Source organism: Bombina bombina, chromosome 9, assembly GCF_027579735.1.
Source record: "Bombina bombina isolate aBomBom1 chromosome 9, aBomBom1.pri, whole genome shotgun sequence".
Classification (NCBI taxonomy): Eukaryota; Metazoa; Chordata; class Amphibia; order Anura; family Bombinatoridae; genus Bombina; species Bombina bombina.
In genome coordinates, this window is record NC_069507.1 from 90,154,784 (window position 1) to 90,179,337 (window position 24,554).

Here is a 24,554-nt window from a genome sequence, read left to right on the forward strand (position 1 = left end):
AGGAACACAGAAGGAATTTGTTTGTTGGTGGGCATATTCCATAAGGTGAAGAATCTTAGTGGTATTGTCTCTAGCCTCTCTGAAAGGGGTGAAACCGGCCTGATTAGTATGTATGATGGAGGGCAGAACAGAATTTATTCTAGAGGCCAGAATTTTCGCAAACAGTTTAATGTTGGTGTTCAATAGGGAAATTGGGCAGAAATTTGCTGGGGTGGTAGGTGATTTACCTGGTTTAGGTAATACTAAAACTAGTGCTTCTAGCATTGAGGGTGGGAATGGATTATCTCTATCTGCTTCATTGAAAAGGGGCTAAAGTGGTGTAGAAGGTACGATAGTATTTGGCTGTGAAGCCATACGGGCCTGGACTTTTACCTATTTTCAGGGTTTTAATGGCTGAAAGTGTTTCTTGTAAGGATATAGGTCTATTTATCTGTTCTTTTTGTTCTTTAGAGAGTGTTGGTAATGTACATTTATCGATATACTGTGCCAAATCAGTGAGGTAGTGAGATGTAGAAGGATCTTTTTTTAGGTTATATAATGAAGTGTAGTAATCATGAAAAGATTGTAATATTTTAGAGATATTTGTAAGGGTTTTCTTTTTTGTGGAGGGCGAATTTCGTTTATATAGGATTTTAATCTTTTTTTCTTTAAATCCAGAGCATGTAGTTTGCCTGCTCTTTTGTTCTCAAAATAAAACAAGCTATTTTTTTTTTTACGATGTGATTGGTATTCTATGTCAACAAAAATGGTTCAATTATTCTCGTACTATTCGAATATCTTTTAAGATGTTAGGGTCAGTTGGAGAGTTTTTTAGTGCATGATCTAGTGTTGTGTATTTATCTGTTAATTCTTGGTATTGCTTGCGGTATCTAAACAGTTAAGAAATGTATTAGGAGGGCGCTAAATAAAGCTAAAGACACTGAAATGCACAATTTTATCGGTCTAAAAGTACATTTATTAATAATATTAATATCAATATATGTTATTCACAAAATAAGAAGACCTGGGACATCTCCCTCTGGTCTAAGATACAATGATAAAAATATTTTAAAGAGAAACATAAAACATAAACCTTATTTGTGTATGAGCGGCAATATTACCACCCTACAACAAACCTTCTCAACAGACAAGCATTTGCAAATAGATGTGTGAGGCTTACTAGGTCTAGATAGTTAATACCACCTTATAGTTTGTCTAGATATAACATATAGTAGATGCTTGAACAAATACCACAGTGTCCCGGTTAATGTATAGCAGTATAAAAGTCAGTTAGTTCTCAGAAATATCAGTTTTGTGCACATATACATTCAAGTGTGCTACTGGGTACATTACTTCAATGAAGCTCTTTTCAGAATGGGTCCTGTGGAGAGGTACGCCTGATGTCCTGTTGTACCTGTGATCAACAGGCTGGCTCACTTACCCTCCTCACAGCGTAATGTTACAATGTATTAGCTTGCTCCCATGTGATCGTTTGATTACGTCACAGATTGTAACGGTTTTCCAAATGCAATCTTGAGTTGATCGCCAATACAGAATGACAAAGGAATTCAGGTTGATTCAGTGTACTTGCTCTTAGTGCTATATAGCACGCAAGTCCAGAGTAATGGATTTCACTTATGAGTTGATTTGATGATGATATTGCATATAACCCGGGTTATGTACTTCAGCAAATGAAAGTCCACAGACAGCTGGTTAACGATAAAATCCTTGGTGGGATATACCTCACCCTGTATGAATATAGCTGCCTTAAACTTCAACGCGTTTCACCCTTTTATGGGCTTTTTCAAGATAGGTTATAGGCAGGTATACTGGGTCTATGGACTTTCATTTGTTGAAGTACATAACCCGGGGATGAAAATCCAATACATAATGAAAAGTTTTTTTTAGAGAACAGCCCTCTCAAGGAGGGCTGTAAGACTTTAACCACTTTAGTTAGAGGTTAGTTGTGGGTTTGTAGCTTCTCAAGTTATGAAATTCAATATTGAAGGATTGAACTTTGAAAAAGAGAAGCATTTAGTCTCTAGATAAAAATAAGTTAAACGTAATCAGTACAAACTGGGTTTAACAAGAAGTTTGATGAAAAAGAGACTTGAAAATATTAAGTAAATTATAGAGTAAATGTGTTTCTTCAACAACTGCAATCTGTAACAAAGTGTTCATAAAGTTCGTAGCTTGTACCTTAATGTCAGATTGTATTTAGAGGAAGCACATTAATGAATTAATGCAGATCTAAGTCCTTGCTACCAAGTTTACTTAATCCAAGTTACCAAGATAAAGAGTTCAATTCTGTTACAACATATTGTTCCAAATATATAGATGAATATGAACATAGATAGTATTTCACAGGAAGCACTTATTTCACTTTATGCGAAGAGAATGCAGAGTACCTGTATCGAATGTACCGACTTGCTGCGACATAGAGTATCTGTGTGAGTTGCGGCAGTGAGCAGAGTTGGAAGCAAGGCTCGTGACGTCAACACAGCTTAGCTGTATCTCTGTGAATCGAATTAGACTGCAGCAAAGTAGATTGAGTAGCAAAGGTAACTGAAAGTAAACTTGATTCAATTTAGAATTTGGAAATAGTTGAAAACAGTAAGTAAGCACATTTGATGATGATCAAAGCATGAAACAATTCAAGTTGAAAAGGCAAACTTGTAGAAGCAAAGTGTCCCACAAAGCAGGGAGGTAAATGTCTCAAAGAGATCAGGAATCAAAGTAGACACATTCAGCTTAGAGTCCAGTGAGAGACAGATGCACTGAATTCACACTAATTATCAAGCAAAGAGGAAGGGGAATGAACATCCTTTTAAAGGTAGATGTGTAGGAGGAGATATCATCTTCAAGGTACATAGGTACATAGCATAGGGATATGACAAGGGCACATCCAGAGACCTACAAAAGAAAGAGTTAGAAAAGAAACCCATGCAAACAAGAAAACAAGCTTTAGAGGAAAGAGGGGGAAGGGACTCAAAAAGCGATGCAAAAAGGTGGAGATACAAAATTCGAAACAAGGTATTTTTAACCTTAGCCAGGTCAGACTAAAGGAAGAGGAAGAGAGAATATTGTCATTAGGCCTATCTTTTGCACCCACTACAAGAATGAGTAAGTTCAATACTCATATCCATGTTAAGAATTTTGTGAGAAATCTTACTATTAAATGCTTCTTTATGAAGCAACCATTAGAAAAACAACTAATGACTACCCCCAGAGTTGAAACTCCTCAAGCTATAAGTTTTCAACATACAGACTTGAAACCTAAGTCCAAGTTTAACCCCCCTTTGCAAAAGGGAGCAATCTCGAAACTTTTGAGAACATAGTACTACAAGATATCAAAAAGAACAACCGTCAAAATTTATCAAACATAACCTCAGTAAAAAAGAAAGAAATGTGATAAGTGATTTACAGAATAATGAAAGCATGACAATAAAGCCAGCAGATAAGGGCGGGGGTATTGTTGTTATGGACACAGAGAAATATCTACAAGAAGCATATAGACTTTTAAATGACCATAGAACATATAAGAAGTTAGATCTAAACCACACCAACACATTTTTGAATCAACTGAATAAGATACTTATGAATGGAAAGAAGATGGGGATTCTCAATGAGAAAGAATATAACTTTCTAACACCCAAATTTCCGAGAATTCCCATCTTCTATTTCGTATCAAAAATCCATAAAGACCTGGCTGATCCCCCGGGTAGGCCCATAATCTCAGGGATAGACTCAATGTCAGCTAACCTATCCCAATACGTTGATAGGTTCCTTCAGAAACATGTAAGACATCTAAATTCCTACCTAAGGGACTCTACTCAGGTATTGAATTTATTGGATGAACTACAATGGGATAGTGATATGATATTAGCCACGTGCAATGTCACGTTGCTTTATACAGTAATAAATCATAAAAAGGGAATTAAGGCAATTGAAAAATATCTTTAAAGTGATAAAGAAATGAAAAAAGAACAGATAGCATTCATTCTAAAAAGTATACATTTTATATTAACTAACAATTATTTTGCCTTTGATGGGAAGTATTACCTACAAATAGAAGGCACAGCAATGGGTACGAAGTTTGCACCAAGCTATGCCAATCTCTTCATGGGAGAATGGGAATAAGACTTCTTTAATAATGGCAGCTATGGTGCAAACCTCGTACTCTATAAAAAATACATAGATGACCTTCTGATCATCTGGCGTGGACCTGAATCAGAAATGTTGAAAATGTTTGAAGACATGAATAATAACACACATGGCTTAGCTTTTACCCACAATTATAGTAAACACTGTGTTACTTTTTTAGATTTGGACGGTATGGTAGTAGAAGATAAAATAGAGATCAAAACACACTTCAAACCAGTCGATTCGAATAACTATGTGCATGCAGAAAGCTGCCATTTGAATCGATGGAAAGAAAATATCCCAATAGGGCAATGTATAAGAATAAGAAAGACCTTTTTGCGCATAGAAGATTTTGAAAGTCAGGCACTATCTCTAATAGAGAAATTTAATGCAAGAGACTACAAAGATGAACACATAAATCAGGCAGTAACAAAAGCAAATAATATGGAATGAAAGAGTCTCCTTGAATACAAAAAGAAATCAGATGAGGAAATAGAGACTACTACTACTTTGAAAGTTCCATTTATTACAAAATATAACGCTGATCATGGGCTAATTAGGAAAATTATTAATAAACATTGTCACCTGCTGAAAGCAGATCCTGTAATAGGGGATAGGTTGACACCAAAACCAAAATTTGTTTTCAAAAGGGCAACAAATTTAAAAATTGATGATAACCCCAAGTTATATAAAATAAGAGAAAAGGTATAAGGAAACTTGTAGACACTGATTTATCAGGTAAAAAGATTTCAGGATTTTACCCTTGCTATACATGCAGAGCATGTCAATATAGCACAAAAAAAGCATAATGATAACTAATATAAATGAGGAATACATAATTAAAGATCTCATAAGATGTTCAAATAAAAACATAATTTACATACTACAATGTACATGTAATTTGTTCTATCTCGGTGAGACAAAAAGGTGTTTACGAGATAGAATCAGGGAACACCTGTGTAATATAGAGAATGAAGTGGATAATACGCATTTATATAAACATTTTAAAGATGTACATAAGGGTAGAATTAGTGATCTAAAATAGTGGGGTATAAAGAAAGTGCCTATGAATTGGAGGGGGGGAGATATTAAAAAAAGATTACTGATCAAAGAAGCTGAACTTATTTATATATTTGACATACTGTATCCAAAAGGTCTCAACTCAGAGCTTGATTTATCTCCATTCTTATTTGAATGAACAATCTGAACATAGACAATATATGTAGAATTTCTAATACTTTATAATATGTATATGGATCATTAAAAATAGATCTAACACCTTCTTTTACTATTGTCGGTCATAGTAATATATTATATATACTGTATGTGGTCTCCCTTAACTGTTATGGGGATTTTTTTTATGTAAACACTACTTTTATTAGGTTTGTATGTTTTTAAATCAATGTTCCTCACGCTTTTGCACAATTAGCAACATACCGCCTTTTTTAGAAATGAGCAATGGAATAAAAATAATACCACCTTAAATAAAACCAATTAACAACGGACCAATAAGAAAGTCTCACAGGCCTATAAAAGACCCAGTTTACCTGCCTATAACCTATCTTGAAAAAGCCCATAATAGGGTAAAACGCGTTGAAGTTTAAGGCAGCTATATTCATACAGGTTGAGGTATATCTTACCAAGAATTTTATCGTTAACCAGCTATCTATGGACTTTCATTTGTTGAAGTACATAACCCGGGTTATATGCAATATCGTTATCAAATCAACTCATAAGTGAAATCCGTTACTCTGGACTTGCGTGCTATATAGCACTAAGAGCAAGTACACTGAATCAAATTGAATTAATTTGTCATCCTGTATTCGCGATCAACTCAGATTGCATTTGGAAAACCGTTACAATCTGTGACATAATCAAATAATTATATGGGAGCAAGCTGATACATTGTAACATTACGCTGTGAAGAGGGTAAGTGAGCCAGCCTGTTGATCACAGGTACAACAGGACGTCGGACGTACCTCTTCACAGGACCCATTCTGACAAGAGCTTCATTGAAGTAAGGTACTCAGTAGCACACTTGAATGTATATGTGCACAAAATTTATATTTCTGAGAACTAACTGACTTTTATACTGCTATACATTAACCGGGACACTCTGGTATTTGTTCAAGCATCTACTATACTTTATATCTAGACAAACTATAAGGTAATATTAACTATCTAGACTTAGTAAGTCTCACACATCTATTTGCAAATGCTTGTCTGTTGAGAAGGTTTGTGGGGTGGTAATATTGCTGCTCATACACAAATAAGGTTTATACATACAGAGAGAAGTGCACTCACAGGAACAAACAACTGGCTCAATAGCATTGTTAGCCTGTTCTATGGCGATTTACCACCTGGGTGCAGCTTTTTAGCCCAGTAATGCTTTTCACAGAGTAGAACTTTCCTGTAGCATATCAGTCTGATCCCGCCTATTACGGTCAGTCCAGCACCGAAATACCAGGCAATTCCTCTCTGAACAAGGAACACAGCAACCCCAGACGATCGTTTCGGCCTTCATTGGGCCTCGTCAGTGAGGTGTAGCTATATTCCTCTAAGCACACTGAGCAAGGAGTCCACGTCTGGTTGCCCCTTTTTCCCATAGGGAGACTAAATACATACAGAGAGAAGTGCACTCACAGGAACGAACAACTGGCTCAATAGCATTGTTAGCCTGTTCTATGGCGATTTACCACCTGGGTGCAGCTTTTTAGCCCAGTAATGCTTTTCACAGAGTAGAACTTTCCTGTAGCATATCAGTCTGATCCCGCCTATTACGGTCAGTCCAGCACCGAAATACCAGGCAATTCCTCTCTGAACAAGGAACACAGCAACCCCAGACGATCGTTTCGGCCTTCATTGGGCCTCGTCAGTGAGGTGTAGCTATATTCCTCTAAGCACACTGAGCAAGGAGTCCACGTCTGGTTGCCCCTTTTTCCCATAGGGAGACTAAATACATACAGAGAGAAGTGCACTCACAGGAACGAACAACTGGCTCAATAGCATTGTTAGCCTGTTCTATGGCGATTTACCACCTGGGTGCAGCTTTTTAGCCCAGTAATGCTTTTCACAGAGTAGAACTTTCCTGTAGCATATCAGTCTGATCCCGCCTTCCCGCCTATTACGGTCAGTCCAGCACCGAAATACCAGGCAATTCCTCTCTGAACAAGGAACACAGCAACCCCAGACGATCGTTTCGGCCTTCATTGGGCCTCGTCAGTGAGGTGTAGCTATATTCCTCTAAGCACACTGAGCAAGGAGTCCACGTCTGGTTGCCCCTTTTTCCCATAGGGAGACTAAATACATACAGAGAGAAGTGCACTCACAGGAACGAACAACTGGCTCAATAGCATTGTTAGCCTGTTCTATGGCGATTTACCACCTGGGTGCAGCTTTTTAGCCCAGTAATGCTTTTCACAGAGTAGAACTTTCCTGTAGCATATCAGTCTGATCCCGCCTATTACGGTCAGTCCAGCACCAAAATACCAGGCAATTCCTCTCTGAACAAGGAACACAGCAACCCCAGACGATCGTTTCGGCCTTCATTGGGCCTCGTCAGTGAGGTGTAGCTATATTCCTCTAAGCACACTGAGCAAGGAGTCCACGTCTGGTTGCCCCTTTTTCCCATAGGGAGACTAAATACATACAGAGAGAAGTGCACTCACAGGAACGAACAACTGGCTCAATAGCATTGTTAGCCTGTTCTATGGCGATTTACCACCTGGGTGCAGCTTTTTAGCCCAGTAATGCTTTTCACAGAGTAGAACTTTCCTGTAGCATATCAGTCTGATCCCGCCTATTACGGTCAGTCCAGCACCTAAATACCAGGCAATTCCTCTCTGAACAAGGAACACAGCAACCCCAGACGATCGTTTCGGCCTTCATTGGGCCTCGTCAGTGAGGTGTAGCTATATTCCTCTAAGCACACTGAGCAAGGAGTCCACGTCTGGTTGCCCCTTTTTCCCATAGGGAGACTAAATACATACAGAGAGAAGTGCACTCACAGGAACGAACAACTGGCTCAATAGCATTGTTAGCCTGTTCTATGGCGATTTACCACCTGGGTGCAGCTTTTTAGCCCAGTAATGCTTTTCACAGAGTAGAACTTTCCTGTAGCATATCAGTCTGATCCCGCCTATTACGGTCAGTCCAGCACCGAAATACCAGGCAATTCCTCTCTGAACAAGGAACACAGCAACCCCAGACGATCGTTTCGGCCTTCATTGGGCCTCGTCAGTGAGGTGTAGCTATATTCCTCTAAGCACACTGAGCAAGGAGTCCACGTCTGGTTGCCCCTTTTTCCCATAGGGAGACTAAATACATACAGAGAGAAGTGCACTCACAGGAACGAACAACTGGCTCAATAGCATTGTTAGCCTGTTCTATGGCGATTTACCACCTGGGTGCAGCTTTTTAGCCCAGTAATGCTTTTCACAGAGTAGAACTTTCCTGTAGCATATCAGTCTGATCCCGCCTATTATGGTCAGTCCAGCACCGAAATACCAGGCAATTCCTCTCTGAACAAGGAACACAGCAACCCCAGACGATCGTTTCGGCCTTCATTGGGCCTCGTCAGTGAGGTGTAGCTATATTTCTCTAAGCACACTGAGCAAGGAGTCCACGTCTGGTTGCCCCTTTTTCCCATAGGGAGACTAAATACATACAGAGAGAAGTGCACTCACAGGAACGAACAACTGGCTCAATAGCATTGTTAGCCTGTTCTATGGCGATTTACCACCTGGGTGCAGCTTTTTAGCCCAGTAATGCTTTTCACAGAGTAGAACTTTCCTGTAGCATATCAGTCTGATCCCGCCTATTACGGTCAGTCCAGCACCGAAATACCAGGCAATTCCTCTCTGAACAAGGAACACAGCAACCCCAGACGATCGTTTCGGCCTTCATTGGGCCTCGTCAGTGAGGTGTAGCTATATTCCTCTAAGCACACTGAGCAAGGAGTCCACGTCTGGTTGCCCCTTTTTCCCATAGGGAGACTAAATACATACAGAGAGAAGTGCACTCACAGGAACGAACAACTGGCTCAATAGCATTGTTAGCCTGTTCTATGGCGATTTACCACCTGGGTGCAGCTTTTTAGCCCAGTAATGCTTTTCACAGAGTAGAACTTTCCTGTAGCATATCAGTCTGATCCCGCCTGTTACGGTCAGTCCAGCACCGAAATACCAGGCAATTCCTCTCTGAACAAGGAACACAGCAACCCCAGACGATCGTTTCGGCCTTCATTGGGCCTCGTCAGTGAGGTGTAGCTATATTCCTCTAAGCACACTGAGCAAGAAGTCCACGTCTGGTTGCCCCTTTTTCCCATAGGGAGACTAAATACATACAGAGAGAAGTGCACTCACAGGAACGAACAACTGGCTCAATAGCATTGTTAGCCTGTTCTATGGCGATTTACCACCTGGGTGCAGCTTTTTAGCCCAGTAATGCTTTTCACAGAGTAGAACTTTCCTGTAGCATATCAGTCTGATCCCGCCTGTTACGGTCAGTCCAGCACCGAAATACCAGGCAATTCCTCTCTGAACAAGGAACACAGCAACCCCAGACGATCGTTTCGGCCTTCATTGGGCCTCGTCAGTGAGGTGTAGCTATATTCCTCTAAGCACACTGAGCAAGGAGTCCACGTCTGGTTGCCCCTTTTTCCCATAGGGAGACTAAATACATACAGAGAGAAGTGCACTCACAGGAACGAACAACTGGCTCAATAGCATTGTTAGCCTGTTCTATGGCGATTTACCACCTGGGTGCAGCTTTTTAGCCCAGTAATGCTTTTCACAGAGTAGAACTTTCCTGTAGCATATCAGTCTGATCCCGCCTATTACGGTCAGTCCAGCACCGAAATACCAGGCAATTCCTCTCTGAACAAGGAACACAGCAACCCCAGACGATCGTTTCGGCCTTCATTGGGCCTCGTCAGTGAGGTGTAGCTATATTCCTCTAAGCACACTGAGCAAGGAGTCCACGTCTGGTTGCCCCTTTTTCCCATAGGGAGACTAAATACATACAGAGAGAAGTGCACTCACAGGAACGAACAACTGGCTCAATAGCATTGTTAGCCTGTTCTATTGCGATTTACCACCTGGGTGCAGCTTTTTAGCCCAGTAATGCTTTTCACAGAGTAGAACTTTCCTGTAGCATATCAGTCTGATCCCGCCTATTACGGTCAGTCCAGCACCGAAATACCAGGCAATTCCTCTCTGAACAAGGAACACAGCAACCCCAGACGATCGTTTCGGCCTTCATTGGGCCTCGTCAGTGAGGTGTAGCTATATTCCTCTAAGCACACTGAGCAAGGAGTCCACGTCTGGTTGCCCCTTTTTCCCATAGGGAGACTAAATACATACAGAGAGAAGTGCACTCACAGGAACGAACAACTGGCTCAATAGCATTGTTAGCCTGTTCTATGGCGATTTACCACCTGGGTGCAGCTTTTTAGCCCAGTAATGCTTTTCACAGAGTAGAACTTTCCTGTAGCATATCAGTCTGATCCCGCCTATTACGGTCAGTCCAGCACCGAAATACCAGGCAATTCCTCTCTGAACAAGGAACACAGCAACCCCAGACGATCGTTTCGGCCTTCATTGGGCCTCGTCAGTGAGGTGTAGCTATATTCCTCTAAGCACACTGAGCAAGGAGTCCACGTCTGGTTGCCCCTTTTTCCCATAGGGAGACTAAATACATACAGAGAGAAGTGCACTCACAGGAACGAACAACTGGCTCAATAGCATTGTTAGCCTGTTCTATGGCGATTTACCACCTGGGTGCAGCTTTTTAGCCCAGTAATGCTTTTCACAGAGTAGAACTTTCCTGTAGCATATCAGTCTGATCCCGCCTTATAGTGTAGCTTGTATATATATATATATATATATATATATATCTAGGCACAGTTTTCTACAACCACATACATCAAATCTTTTAAGCCTCTCCAAAGTGTAGAGGTGAGTTTATGTGAGATTTGGATTATAGGTTTAGTGCTGTCTATTTTGGGATTTATAGGGACATTGAAGGCTCCAGCTAGATATACTGGGCCTTTAGCTAGATCAAGTGTTTTCTTGAACATGCTATGGAAAAAGGGGAGATGGTTGGTGTTTGGGGCATATGTGTTAATAAGCATAATGGGTCTCCCATATAATAGACCTGTCAAACCTAGAAACCTTCCTTCTTTGTCTGTGACCTTTTGGTCTAAAGTAAATGGGAAGGATTACCTTATTAGGAAACACTTACTCCATTTTTTTTTGTTGGGCCAGAGCTATGGTAGTGAGTTGTGTATAATTTCCCAAAATATTTGGGTTCTTTATGATACTTAAAGTGGGTCTACTGCAGAAAAAGTATATCAGCATTATGTTTTGCTAAATCAGATAAGGCTTTTGATCTTTTGTGAGGTGAGTTTAACCCTTTTGTGTTTTGGGTTATTAAAGTCAAGTGCTGCACAGTGTTATGTCTATCGTGCTACATCAATATATGGGGCTCCATGTACTAAGCAGTCAGCGAGCTACCCGCAACAAATCTCACGTCAAAACTCGCAAACTGATATGTACAAAGCCGTCAATTATGTTAAAACTCGCATCTTTAAAATTGCAAGGGTACTTATCCGCCAAACCTCGCTACCTCTCCATTTTTTACTGTAATTAGACACATTTGACCACCAACTCGCCAAAAAAGAATGAACTAAAAAATCTTTCCCGTTTTTCTTCCTAGCGGGAGGTTAATGTCTGTCCTCTTTTGTTTATCTGCCCGTAATAATAAGTGCAGTTACACAGTGCCTATTTCCTGTTTTCAATGTTTGTTTTATAGGCTGCTGTATTTTTTATTCCTTATTATGAATTTATCTTGATTTATTCATAGCAGCATTTTTGCTTGACATTGCCCCCAATTACACTTTGACCCTCAATGTCTATTCAACCATTTCAAGCAGTTGGCCCAAAAGAAAGAGGTATTTTATCACAGTTTTTATTCAATAAATATGTGCAGTACCTGGTGTTGCGTTTTCTTTTCTTTTTCCTTTTCTCTGTGTTTACCTTTTTCTTCTCTTGCTTTCCCGTGTCCTCAATCCGGCCACTGCTTTTCTAATTGTGTTCCTGCACTGTTTTTAGTATCCGCACTTCGAAATTCACAGGCTGGAAAAGTAAGCCTCCCTCTCTGCCGTCTGTGGTGCTCTTTAGCTGGTCTTCAGATCTTTCTCCTCCTCACCAGCAGCACCGCTTCCCGTCGTGGGAGCCCGATTGACTCCTTCTGTTGTTAAGTTGCAGCTTCTTTTGCTGCGGTTAGCGCCGACGGCTTTATGCCGCCTAGGTCTCTATGTTCTGGGGCTGATCTCGGCGGTTTCTGTGAGGCTCCAACATTGAGTCTCACCCGCACGCTCCTATGCCCCGCCCAACCGGAAGTCCCCATGAACTAAAAAATCTATTTGTCTGCTCGCGTCAATCTCCGCCCCCACCTCGTTATTTTTGCCTCGCCACCTTTTAGGTGGCGGGCAAGGTACAAAACAATAGGAAAGTCACTCTAGATGCCAGTCTAGACATATATAAAAGGCAGTAATATCAGCATTGTACTTACATTGTTCATTTCAGCAGCTATGGAGAGAATTCTGTTTTTGTTTATTCTCCGTGTGATGCAGAGAATTTAAGAAGGCATGTGATCTGGGGTTAGTCTCATGATTAATATCTGACATACCATGTTACACAACATCAATATTTTTTTTAACAGTTTCAAATTACATTATTTCTATTGTCATTATCTCTTTAAGGTTTCTATGCAATACTGGTTTGTAAATAAACACATGGGTGTTATCTTTAGGGATCACTATATTAATAATCAACAAATCTATAGTTCCGTTAGACCTTTAAAAAAAGGCAGTATAACAACCCTATTATTGTACAATCCCTTATACATATATGCAACATAAATGATTACAGTATTTGGGGCCTAAATGGCTTGTACAATCCCTAATACATATATGCGACATAAATGATTACAGTATTTGGGGCCTAAATGGCCTATATAGATTCAGATACTGAAGCGTAAGAAGTCAGATAATGTTATTTTAAAGAAATATATATTGGAGACAATGACCTATCATAATTTAAAAAAAAAAATTGCGTCAATTATGTTGTACATTTACCTCTTAAATCACTGTCTATTTATTGTGGGATTATTAGTACATAGCAACAGCGGACACCATTTCGCCCCCGGCGAGTAACGGTGAGTTTAGCCGCGTCTAAAATGACGGATGAATTGACGGCTTAGTACATGGAGCCCCTGATGTGGGTTTAATAGGCATCATAGAAGTATAATATAATCTAGTACCGGGTGTTAGTGAATGTTGCATGGGAATAGGCAAAATTGTAAACATCTGAGCATTGTCAAGGTAGTGCAGGTAGTAACACATTGTTTCAATCATGAATAACATTTCAAACAAACATAACAGTTTAAAAAAACAAAACATATTGAACAAATCAAACGAGTAAAGTGCTCTCTTCCTAATGTAGGCTATATTGAGAGCAATCATAGGGGATTATGTATAGCAAGCCCTATGTAAAGGTATACCTTGCCAGGAGATATCTACCCTGGAGTAATTTTCTTCAATAAAGTTAGGGTACAGGTAATCTTTATGCAAAGATTTAAAAGTTTTAAGTTATAGGCAAACAAACAAAACAGGACCTTATAGGGTATATGGGCATGAAGAAGGTCCTATATAGCTATTGAAGTAAAGTCTAGTTGGTCTCTATAGTGGACCAGTAGTATACATTTTCTATTCTCTTCGAAGATTACCCTTACTGAACGACAATATTTATTAATGTTTAACTGATGTGGTCCTAATGAGGGGAACAGTAGAAGAAATTGGTTTTACATAAGTAGGCAGTATAGCCTCTATTTATTGTAGCCCCTTGGGGGGGGGGGGACATGGTTGTAGAGTTTTTCAGATTATTAAATTACTGAGTCTTTAAGATAAATGACAGTATATGTAGAGATATTGTATGAATACTTAACAGGCACACTTCTGAGGGAATTCAGTTCAAAGTAGCATTCATTCAGGGTCCCTAGAGTTCATTGCATCTGGCACATCATGTGCTGAAAGTGTATATTTTGGAGAACTAGTCATCGACCATGGTGATATGGTTGTTTTGTCCTGTTTGCCGGCAACAGTGGTCCACGAAGAGGATGGGTCTTTGTTCCATCTGGAGGGTGATGGTGATGAAGTGTTTGATGTTTCGGGTTTTGATGGGGTTCTACCCCCAGTATGTTGCAAAAGGAGGTGATATCTTCAGGGGTAGGGAAAACCTGGGTAGGGAAACCCCAATGATAAGGGATCCGCTTGTTGCACAAGAGTGTAGTGAGAGGAGTGAACTCCTTTCTCCTTTGCAGTGTTTGGAAGGATAAGTCTTGGTAAAACTGTAAGACATTGCCTCTGTAGGTAACTGGTGGTGTTTTCCTCGATTGGTTCATGAGCATTTCTTTTTCTAAGAAATGTTTAAAACGGATGATTATGTCCCTTGGTGGGGCTGTGCCTGGTGGCTTAGGTCTGAGTGACTTGTGCGCCCATACCCACTGTATCTCTGTGGTGCAGGTATAGTCTTTTAGCTGTTTAAATAATGTCTGTAGATATACAGGTAAATCTTGAGGGAGGACACTCTCGGGGACTCCTCTAATTCGTATGTTCTTACGTCTGCTTCGGTTTTCCAAGTTTTTCTTGTAACGTTGAGATGGTTTCTTGGTGCTGCATGACTTGGTCTATCAGACTCTGCACATCTTCTTTAATATCTGCTTGGCAGTTTTCTAGGGATCCTACTTGAAACCCCAAGGTGTGAATGTCTGCGATATCTTGTTTAGAAGGCAAGTCTTGTAATATAGATGTAGACATGTGAATTTCATCTGTTTGTGAACTGGGGTCGATGTTGACTTGGGAATCTGCAGAATGGCGTTTATTTCTAATATCTGAGGAATCTGAGGCTTGCATATAGGATTATATAGTTAGAGACTTCCCTGAGGAGGGTTTGGAAAGTTTATCTTGCTTTACATTTCTTCTGGTAGCCATGGTTAGAAATCAGGATTATAGGAATATGATATAGTAGTTCCCTTTAACATGTAGATACAAAAGGTTGTCGCCTATGGAGTGTTGTTTAAGGCGTTGCAGGACAGTTGTAATCTGTTAATCCTGGCACATGAAGAAAAGCAGTTAGGCCCATATATGTTAAGATAAATTGTTCTAAATTCTTGGCTATATGTCCAGTATAGAATGTTGATTCATAACATGCAATTATAGTAGAAGTGCAAATATTTATGACTTAACCTCTCTGTGTTTCATTTAGAAGTTTAGCGTTATAGATTTTATGATGCGATATCATATGTCATAGTTTGTGCCCCTGTTATTTATTTATATACAAAGCTGAGGGTCTCTGTTTAAGTATGTATCTCCTTTAGGTCAGGAGGTTTATCTAGCTGCATGGTCTTGCAGCATGTGAGAAGGCCCAAGATGGCGACAGCTTCGCTCCAGACGCTGAATGTGGCATAGTACCGGTTAAATAAAGACCGTGCTTTGTAGTGAGGCCAGTCGTAGCTATATCTAAGTGGATTTAGGGAGTTCTTTACTGCTTACATGCATTCAGCACTTGTGTGGAATGATTATGTCGTCGGATTCACTTCCACCTCTATGCATGTCGCAGGTATTATGTGCTTGTGTCCGAACTCCCCTTTTCTGCCATTATCTGGCAAATCCAATAGATCTTAAGGGTGCCTGGTAGTCTCCTGATCTTCAATCACCACATGTTGGGTGTTTTCAGCTGCTTATGTCCAGGATAGCTTAACTTAGATAGGGCTGCTATTGCGGAGCTCCGGATTTACGCTGCTCTCAGCCAGGCTCCGCCCCCAATTTTTTTTAAATGAACCATTTATATAAATTATGTTTATTTTGGTAGATTATTATTTTATATCATTTTCATTCAAGAAAATTGATTTAGGATATATATTTGTTTTTTTTTTTAAACCAAAAATGAAAATAATGGTGTTTATTAACATGTGAAAGAAGAATATTAATATTGAAAAAAACAGCTAAGGAATGAGTTTTAATTCCCTCCCCCTAAAAATAGAGGCAGTATTAATGTAATTATTAAATGATTAAACATATTTTCAACATATTTTAAGTCAAACATAGTAATACAAAACTGGGATTTTCATATTAATAACATTTTGTTAACCTCATATTATTCGTTTACAACTTAGAATGCTAAAAAATGCTTTAAATAAACAAGGAGACAAATAAAGGCATTCTATTTTTCTTTTAAATCTATAAATATTAGACCTGTGAAATAAATCAATTTATTACCTTAACAAATTATTGACTACAAAGTAAGTTTATTTGTTTATTAGTATCCTTTTTTTTAACAGAATGGGGAAACTAAATAAACAGTTGGGCATACAGTATTTCTACACTTGTTTTTTAGTTTGTTCTTTTAATACATTCATTTCAGACAAAATTAGTTCAAAGTTGTATTATTTTTTGCAAAGAAATAACAAAAACAACATTTTGCAAGTTTATTATATATTAAAGGGACACTGTAGCCAAAAAAAATATTTTGTGATTCAGATAGAGCATGCAATTTTAAGCAACTTTCTAATTCACTCCTATTATCAAATTGTCTTCATTTTCTTGGTATGTTTATTTGAAAAGGAAGAATGTAAGTTTAGATGCCGGACCATTTTAGGTGAAGAACCTGGGTTGTCCTTGCTGATTGGACAGCACCTTTAAACAAGTGCTGTCCATGGTGCTGAACCCACAATTTGCTGGCTCCTTAGCTGAAATGCCTTCTTTTCAAATAAAGATTGCAAGAGAATGAAGAGAAAATTGATAATAAAAGCAAATTAGAAAGTTGCTTACAATTACATGCTCTATCTGAATCATGAAAGAAAAAAATTGGGTTCAGTGTCCCTTTAACGTTAAATAAAATAATTGCTGAGATACAATATAGCAAGGATTCAAAAGAAAAAATTGCATTAAGCACAATAATTGCAGCCAATAAAACAGTATGTTGATACCTCATGGGAGGAGTGCCAGCAAATGTATTATGAGTGCAGCCCTGGGCACTCATGGCATTAGCTGGCCACTCCTGCCTTTGGAACGTTAAACACAACTAAATCCATGACTAGAAAGGAATCATAACTAAATCATTTATCATCAGCTTTGCCATGAATAAAAACAGTGTTCACTGCAATGAAAAAGCTTTCAAAATATGATGATTAGGAGGATATTATTACAATTTCACCCTTTCTCCAGGCTGTTGGCAACAGATAGTTGTTCTTGCGGTTTCTAAGTCTACAAACAGAAATGCATTGCCAAAAATAGTATTTAATCAATAATGAATCAAGGCCAATACAAATATTTAATTCCTTTCATTAAAGAGGTCAAATGTATACATAGGCCCCTATTTATCAAAGTCTGGCAGACCTGATCCGACAGTGCGGATCAGGTCCGCCAGACTTCGCTGAATACGGCGAGCAATACGCTCGCCGTATTCAGCATTGCACCAGCAGCTCACAAGAGCTGCTGGGGCAACGCCGCCCCCTGCAGACTCGCGGCCAATAGGCTGCCAGCAGGGGGGTGTCAATCAACCCGATCGTACTCGAGGCTCGCCAGAAACACGGGGCATCAAGCTCCATTCGGAGCTTGATACATATGCCCCATACTGTCACAATTATTTCTGTGTTTGGGGAGAACATTGTTTTTTTTTATTAACCTTACATATTATAACATAGGTAAAATACAACATTACTCATTCCAGTACATTGCAATATGTTTTAAGTATTTATTTCAGTCCCTTTTTCTTACTGGTCAAATACTAAATTATACCCCTAATGAACTTACTCTTTATTCAGTTTAGTTAACTTCCTAGTACAGGGAAACAGAAAGCATACTGCAGAATGCATACTCTTTTCAAGGGACATGATACCCAAACGTTGAAGCACTTAAAAGGGATGCAGCATAGTTGTAAAAAGCTGACTAGAAAATATCACCTGCAAATTTCTATGTAAAAAAGGAAGATATTTTACCTCAAAATATCCACAGTAGCCCCATTCCATTGTAAAGGGACTTTAAGTAGGCAATCAGGATGATGTGAATTCTCATGAGATCACAGTACAGCAAATTGTAACATCAGCACTGATGAAGCTAATAAGGTGTTGTTTTTCAACATGCAGCTGACAGTAGCTGAAGGATAACTGTTCACAGAGCACTTACTTTGGTGAGCTGAATACATTTTAAAGGTAAAATATCTTTCCTAATTTGGGGGCGTGTCTGGGCAGAGACTTCAGCAGGTAGCAATTCCATAGGATGTTGTGGAGAATACTATAATCCGCCGATTATCAGTGAGAAATCACAGCATCTTAACTCAAGAAACCTGCAATATCTGCTCCCTTGAAGGTGGACTGAACACATATCATATTTGCTGTATCAATTACCCTGGCAACCCGAATCGGACGGCTGAGGCCTAAGGTTGAAGCCATCTAACATCCTCCCCCCCCCAGATCTCCCGGTCAGTGCATTAAAGCTGTACGACTTTAAATTCTTTATGAATATACTGGAGACACTAGCACTATTGAAGGGGCTACTAGAATGACAACCTCATTGGACAATGAGTTAGAATGACAATATGACCAATATTTTACTATTTTGGATCGTCTTCTATGACGTATCTGCGGGATAGTCTCTGCAAATGAAGGGCCGCATATGAGAGAGGAAGAGCAGCCTAAAAACTGCAGATGAAAACAATAGTGCTGATATGCAAAACAAGATCCCTATATACAGTGGCGTCACTAGGGGGTGCGGGGGGTGCGGGCCACACCTGGGTGACACCCTCCAGGGGGTGACACCAAAAAAAAAAAATTAAATTTTTTTATTTTTATTTTATTGAAATTCAAAGAAATACAATGTTGAGATGCATAGATTATTTTATTAGAGGCTGGCATTTGTGAACATTAGTGGGACTGGGGAAGTTGTAGACACACAATTTTTTTGCCCCTTGAGCCAGTGCTGCAATTTCAACAAATAGTTTTCCCGGCTGCTTTTGCTTGTTTGTACTTTGCTCCTCCCCTGCCCAATTTCACTATGAATGTTGTGGGTGTGCCGTGGGGCTTGCAAAGTTGCGCTGCTAGCCTAAACCTGCCTGCCTATCTGTGCTCACTGCTCAGTGACATGCGGCCCAGGGCTGTACACTGACAGACTTGGAACAGAGTCAGAGAGCAGAATTTTCATAGTTTGCGCGCCTAAACCTTTTCTTCAGTGATTTATTTTAGAGTGTTCTGTTTATCTTTCATTTGATGTTCTGCTGAGCCAGGGAGCAGCTCTAGGCATGAGCTTCATAATTAATGCAGTGCAGTTTACATATTTTGTATGTGTGTGTCTGTGTTTTTGTGTGTCTCAGTGTTTTTGTGTGTGTGTTTTTGTGTGTGTGTCTGAGTGTGTTTCCGAGTGTTTGTGTGTGCATCTGAGTATGTTTTTAAGTGTATCTGAGTGTTTGTATGTGTGTTTGCCTGTGTTTTTGTGTGTGTCTGCTTTCTGGGGGGGGGGGTGGCACCATGACTTACCGCACCGGGTGACACCAACCCTAGTGACGCCACTGCCTATATACCCAACAGCGACTTACCAGTCTACACAAGGCCAGCTGCTTTCTGAAACAATTTTATTAACAGAAGCGCTTAACCAGGGCCTTAAGATTCTACAGTATAACCATTGCGTTAACTCCTCAGAGCCAAGTTTTGCACCAGGCTTTACCACACAAATATATGGTGAGATTTTTGTCTGCAAGGTATATGTCTCATCTACAGAACTTTGCACAGACGCACTGCTACACATTTTTGCCTTACCTATACTTCTCTTTGTTACCACAAATACATAACAGTTTCTGGCAAAGCGGGGTGGTTTAAGGAAAAAAAAGTTTTTGCAGTTTGACACTGCCACCTACCAATAAGGCAGATTGTCATAGAATCTTATCTTATTACCTGCTGGACTACCTGACTTGGGACATTTTGATAATTGAATGATGCACAGAAATACCCCTTCTTTTTTCCAAATTTTCATTGTTAATTTCTGTAAGGAATGATAATTTTTACTCGACATTGTAGCCTAACATTTTGCTTTATAATGCATTTACCTTAAAACAGTTAATTAAACTAGATCGTTCTCTATACAGAGCACCATTGTTTATTGTCTTACTCAATGAAGCACTATATTTATTACACGAGGTTTGAGGAGTGGGAATATTATTTTTTTCCCTTTCTCAGCAAATCTATTTTGCAACAAACATAGAGACATGTCAGACTATCCGACTTGCTGCCTACGGCGGCTACATTGCGTTTCTCAATATAGATCTTAACACAGTCGGGTTAGTGCAGATGAGAACTTAGTATTCTTAAAGGGATACTGAACCCACATTTTTTCTTTCATGGTTCAGATAGAGCATGCAATTTTAAGCAACTTTCTAATTTACTCCTATTATCAATTTTTCTTCATTCTCTTGGTATCTTTATTTGAAAAGGCAGAAATGTAAGCTTACAAGCCGGCCCATCTTTGCTTCAGCACCTGGGATGTGCTTGCTGATTGGTGGCTAAATGTAGCCACCAATCAGCAAGCGCTATCCAGGGTGCTTAACAAATATGGGCCACCTGCTATGCTTACATTCCTGCTTTTTCAAATAAAGATACAAAGAGAACGAAGAAAAATTGATAACAGGAGTAAATTAAAAAGTTGCTTAAAATTGCATGTTCTACCTGAATCACGAAAGAAAAAATTTGGGTTCAGTATCCCTTTAAGGCGCGTTATTGAAATATTACATATAAAATATTTTTTATTTTTTAAAAAAAAGATTTTTATTGAGAAAATTAGGTACAAACATGAATAACAATAGCATCCGCGCAGGGATAAAATTATGTTCGTACAATCACATTTTCAGAGTAACTTAAGACAAAATTGAAAGTTCGTCATGAACAAATAAGGAAGGCCAACAGTGGAGTCCCAATATCTTAAGACGACATAGAAATAGAAAGACAAGGAACAAAAGCAAGAACACTGACAAGAAATTAATAATGGACAGTCTTCAAAGTTACCGAAATTATTCCTCATTTTCTGATATTAAATATTATATGCAGAAATTCACATATTCAAAGAGCTCTCGCAGATAAATAGGGGAAAAAAAAAAAAAGGGGGAGAGGAGAAGGGGAGGGCGAACAAGGGGGGGGAATAGGGAGGGGGGATCAGGTGGAGCGACTCAATTTTCGTAAAGAATCTTAGTTGGGGAACTTCTCTACCCATGGACGCCATATATCAAGGTAAGTGTCTAATGCGTCCATGGCTGTGTAAGCATAAGATTCCATATTGTGAAGGTAAGTGACAGTAGCTATGACTTGCTTGATAGATGGAGGAGATCTCTGTTTCCAGGCTTTCGCTATCTCAAGTTTAGTGGACATTAGTAGATATATGGTTAGATATTTTTGTGCTGTGGTAAGTCGGGGAAAGTCTAAGTGAAGGATACATGTTTGGGGGCTGAGTGGGAGAGTGATGTCCAGTTGTCTAAGGATATTAAAAAGTTGAGCCCAAAGGGGTTTGAGAAGAGGACAATACCACCAGGTGTGACTCTGTGTGCCAATAAGGCCACAACCTCTCCAACAGGTAGGCGGGTGAGTGTTATAAATCTTGTGCAGAGTGGCCGGGACCAAATGCCAACGTACCGTTATTTTAAAGTGTAATTCCCACAATGTGGCGCAGTGTCGAATCTTTCTAGTGACTAAGATTTCTCTATGCCATGTGTCTATGTCGCAGGTAAAGTTCAACTCCTTTTCCCAAGCTATGTGTTGAGAAATCTTGTGATGTGAGTAAGGATCAAGAAGTAGATCATAGTGATATGAGAGAGCACCCCTGATCTGTAGAGCTAACAACCATCGCCTCTCCCAATTAGTGGTTTCTCTAAGAGTTGTGCTGGGGAATCCCCAAGATTTGAGGACAGAACAGAGGCGAAACGCCTCAAAACTCAACGGGCGAGGTATTTGAAGATTTGTACAGAGGCTATTATGAGAGAGCATATTTGACTGATCGTATAGGTCAGATATATATTTACCATTAAGTTTGTTCCATGCAAAAATGTGTGAGTCTGGGAGGCAGACAAGGGCACTAGGGATTGTCTGGCATGGTGAGGGATGAGGGGCTAAATTAGGGGAATGTCTGGTTTGGTCTCAAAATTGTAAAGTGTTGAAAATTACAGGGTGGGTAAGCTTAAGGTCTTTCCTATAGTGTGTTAAGCGAGCTGCTTGGTAATATAGTATAATATTCGGGAAACTTAAACCACCTTTAATAACATTTCTTTGTTGAGTCTGCGTAGCTGTCCTAGGTTTTTTACCTTTCCAAACATAGGATGTGATAAGGCTCTGCAATCTGTTAAGTATGGGTCTGGGGATATTTATTGGAAGGGACCTAAATAGGTAAATAATCTTAGGGATAAAGGACATCTTGATCGCAGCTATCCTGCCTGTCCAAGATATCTCTCGGTATTCCCACAAATCTAAGAGTTTATGCCATTCAGGGAGTCTGTCCGAATTTTTTTTAGTAATGATAATGGAAGTATCCATACTGAGATGTATACCTAGCAGTTTAACGGACTGCCCAGACCAGTGAAATTTATATAAACTCTGTAACCTAATTAAGTCAGTGGGTGGTATGTTTAAATGTAGGGCCTCAGTCTTGGAAAGATTCAATTTGTAATGACTTAACAAGGAAAATAGCTTGAGTAAATCAAAAACAGCAGGGAGAGACCTAAAAGGTTGTGTCAAGAGTAGCGTAATGTCATCAGCATAAAGTGAGATTTTATGCTGTGCCTCAGATGTGTAAAACCCTGCGATATTCGGATTTAACCTTATTGCCTGAGCCATGGGTTCTATTGAAAGCGCAAACAATAAGGGCGATAGAGGGCACCCCTGTCTGGTCCCATTGGATATTTGGAAAGGGTCAGATTGAAAGCCCACTCCTTTGACCGTAGCCGAGGGATTGGAATAGAGTGCTTGTATAGCCGTGATAAAAGTGGTCGGGAACTGAAACACCCTCATAGTTTCCCATAGATAAGCCCATCTCACCCTGTCGAAGGCCTTCTCGGCATCTAATGACAGGGTGAGCATGGGAGTCCCCAGGTCAGCTGCTCTAATTAGAACGTCCAATACATGTCTTGTCGCATCAGGGCCCTCTCTCATGGGGATGAATCCCACCTGATCAGGGTGAACTAAGGAGGGAATTATTTTAGAAAGGCGATTGGCTAAGATTTTAGCGTACAGTTTAGTGTCGAGGTTTAGCAAGGAAATAGGGCGGTAACTTCCACAATCTAAAGGGTTCTTGCCCGGTTTAAGGATGGTGGTGATAGTCGCTTCTAGGTATTCTTTACGGAAGGAACCTTTTCCCATCACTTCATTGAAAACTCTACATAGAATGGGGGCCACCGTATTATCGTGAGTTTTATAAAACTGACCGGTAAAACCATCTGGTCCTGGTGACTTAGTTAATTTGAGTTCTTTTATATTATTTCAAACCTCTTCCATAGAAATCGGGGCGGTAAGATCCCGGGAGGTTTCTAGGGCAACTTGAGGAAGGTCGAGGGTCTCTAAGAGCCTACGAATTTCCCGGACCTGGAGGAGAGGAGCCGGATCTGAGTCTTCCAGGTTGTATAAATCTGTATAATAAACCCGGAAAGTTTCCCCAATCTCTTTAGGGGAAGTAATTACCCCATGTCTCGAGGTAAGCCGCAGTATTTTAGCTTGTGCCGTTCGGTTTCGAAGTTTTGCAGCTAAAAGTGAGGAAGTCTTATTACTTTTATAATAGTAAATTTGTTTAAACTTTTCTATATTTTCCTGCATTCTCTGAAGTTCGAAGTCCTTAATCTGTCTCGTAAGATCAGAAATTTGGGTGTTCAGTTTAATAGTGTAGGAAGTAGAAAGACAACTTTTGTGCGATCTGAGTTGGCAAGTCAGTGTGGCTAGAGATGCATTCTGTGCTTTATGAATCTGTGCTGCTTTGGAAATATAATGACCCCTAAGGAAAGCTTTGAGGGATGCCCATAAGACTTCTGCAGTGACACAAATAGTGTCGTTTACTTCTAAAAAGCTTGTTATTAAGTCATGAGTTTCAAGTTTAAGAGTTGGGTGAGTGATTAAATAGTCTTTAAGCCGCCAAGTAGGGGGAGGTGAGTAAGTGAAATGTGGGCCTAGTGTAAGGATAATAGAATCATGATCTGACCAGGATACTGGGTAGATCTTAGCTTGTGTAACGTGCTCTAATGCATGTGAGCTCATAAAGAAGAAGTCAATACGAGTGTAGGATCGGTGTGGCGGGGAGTAGAAGGTAAATTCTTTGGGTGTAATGCTCTCCAAACTTCGTAGAGGTCGTATTG

The 24,554-nt window shown here is 39.7% G+C and overlaps 1 protein-coding gene across 1 annotated transcript in view; it reads right to left on the reverse strand.

Annotated features, from left to right (window-relative positions):
• RHOBTB1 (Rho related BTB domain containing 1) overlaps positions 1 to 12,134 on the reverse strand; it is a 178,427-nt gene extending 166,293 nt beyond the window's left edge. Inside the window, exon 1 of the mRNA XM_053692254.1 lies at positions 12,115 to 12,134. The gene's annotated coding sequence lies outside the window, so the exon portion shown is untranslated. The remainder of the gene's footprint in view (positions 1 to 12,114) is intronic.
• Positions 12,135 to 24,554: the final 12,420 nt, after the last annotated feature.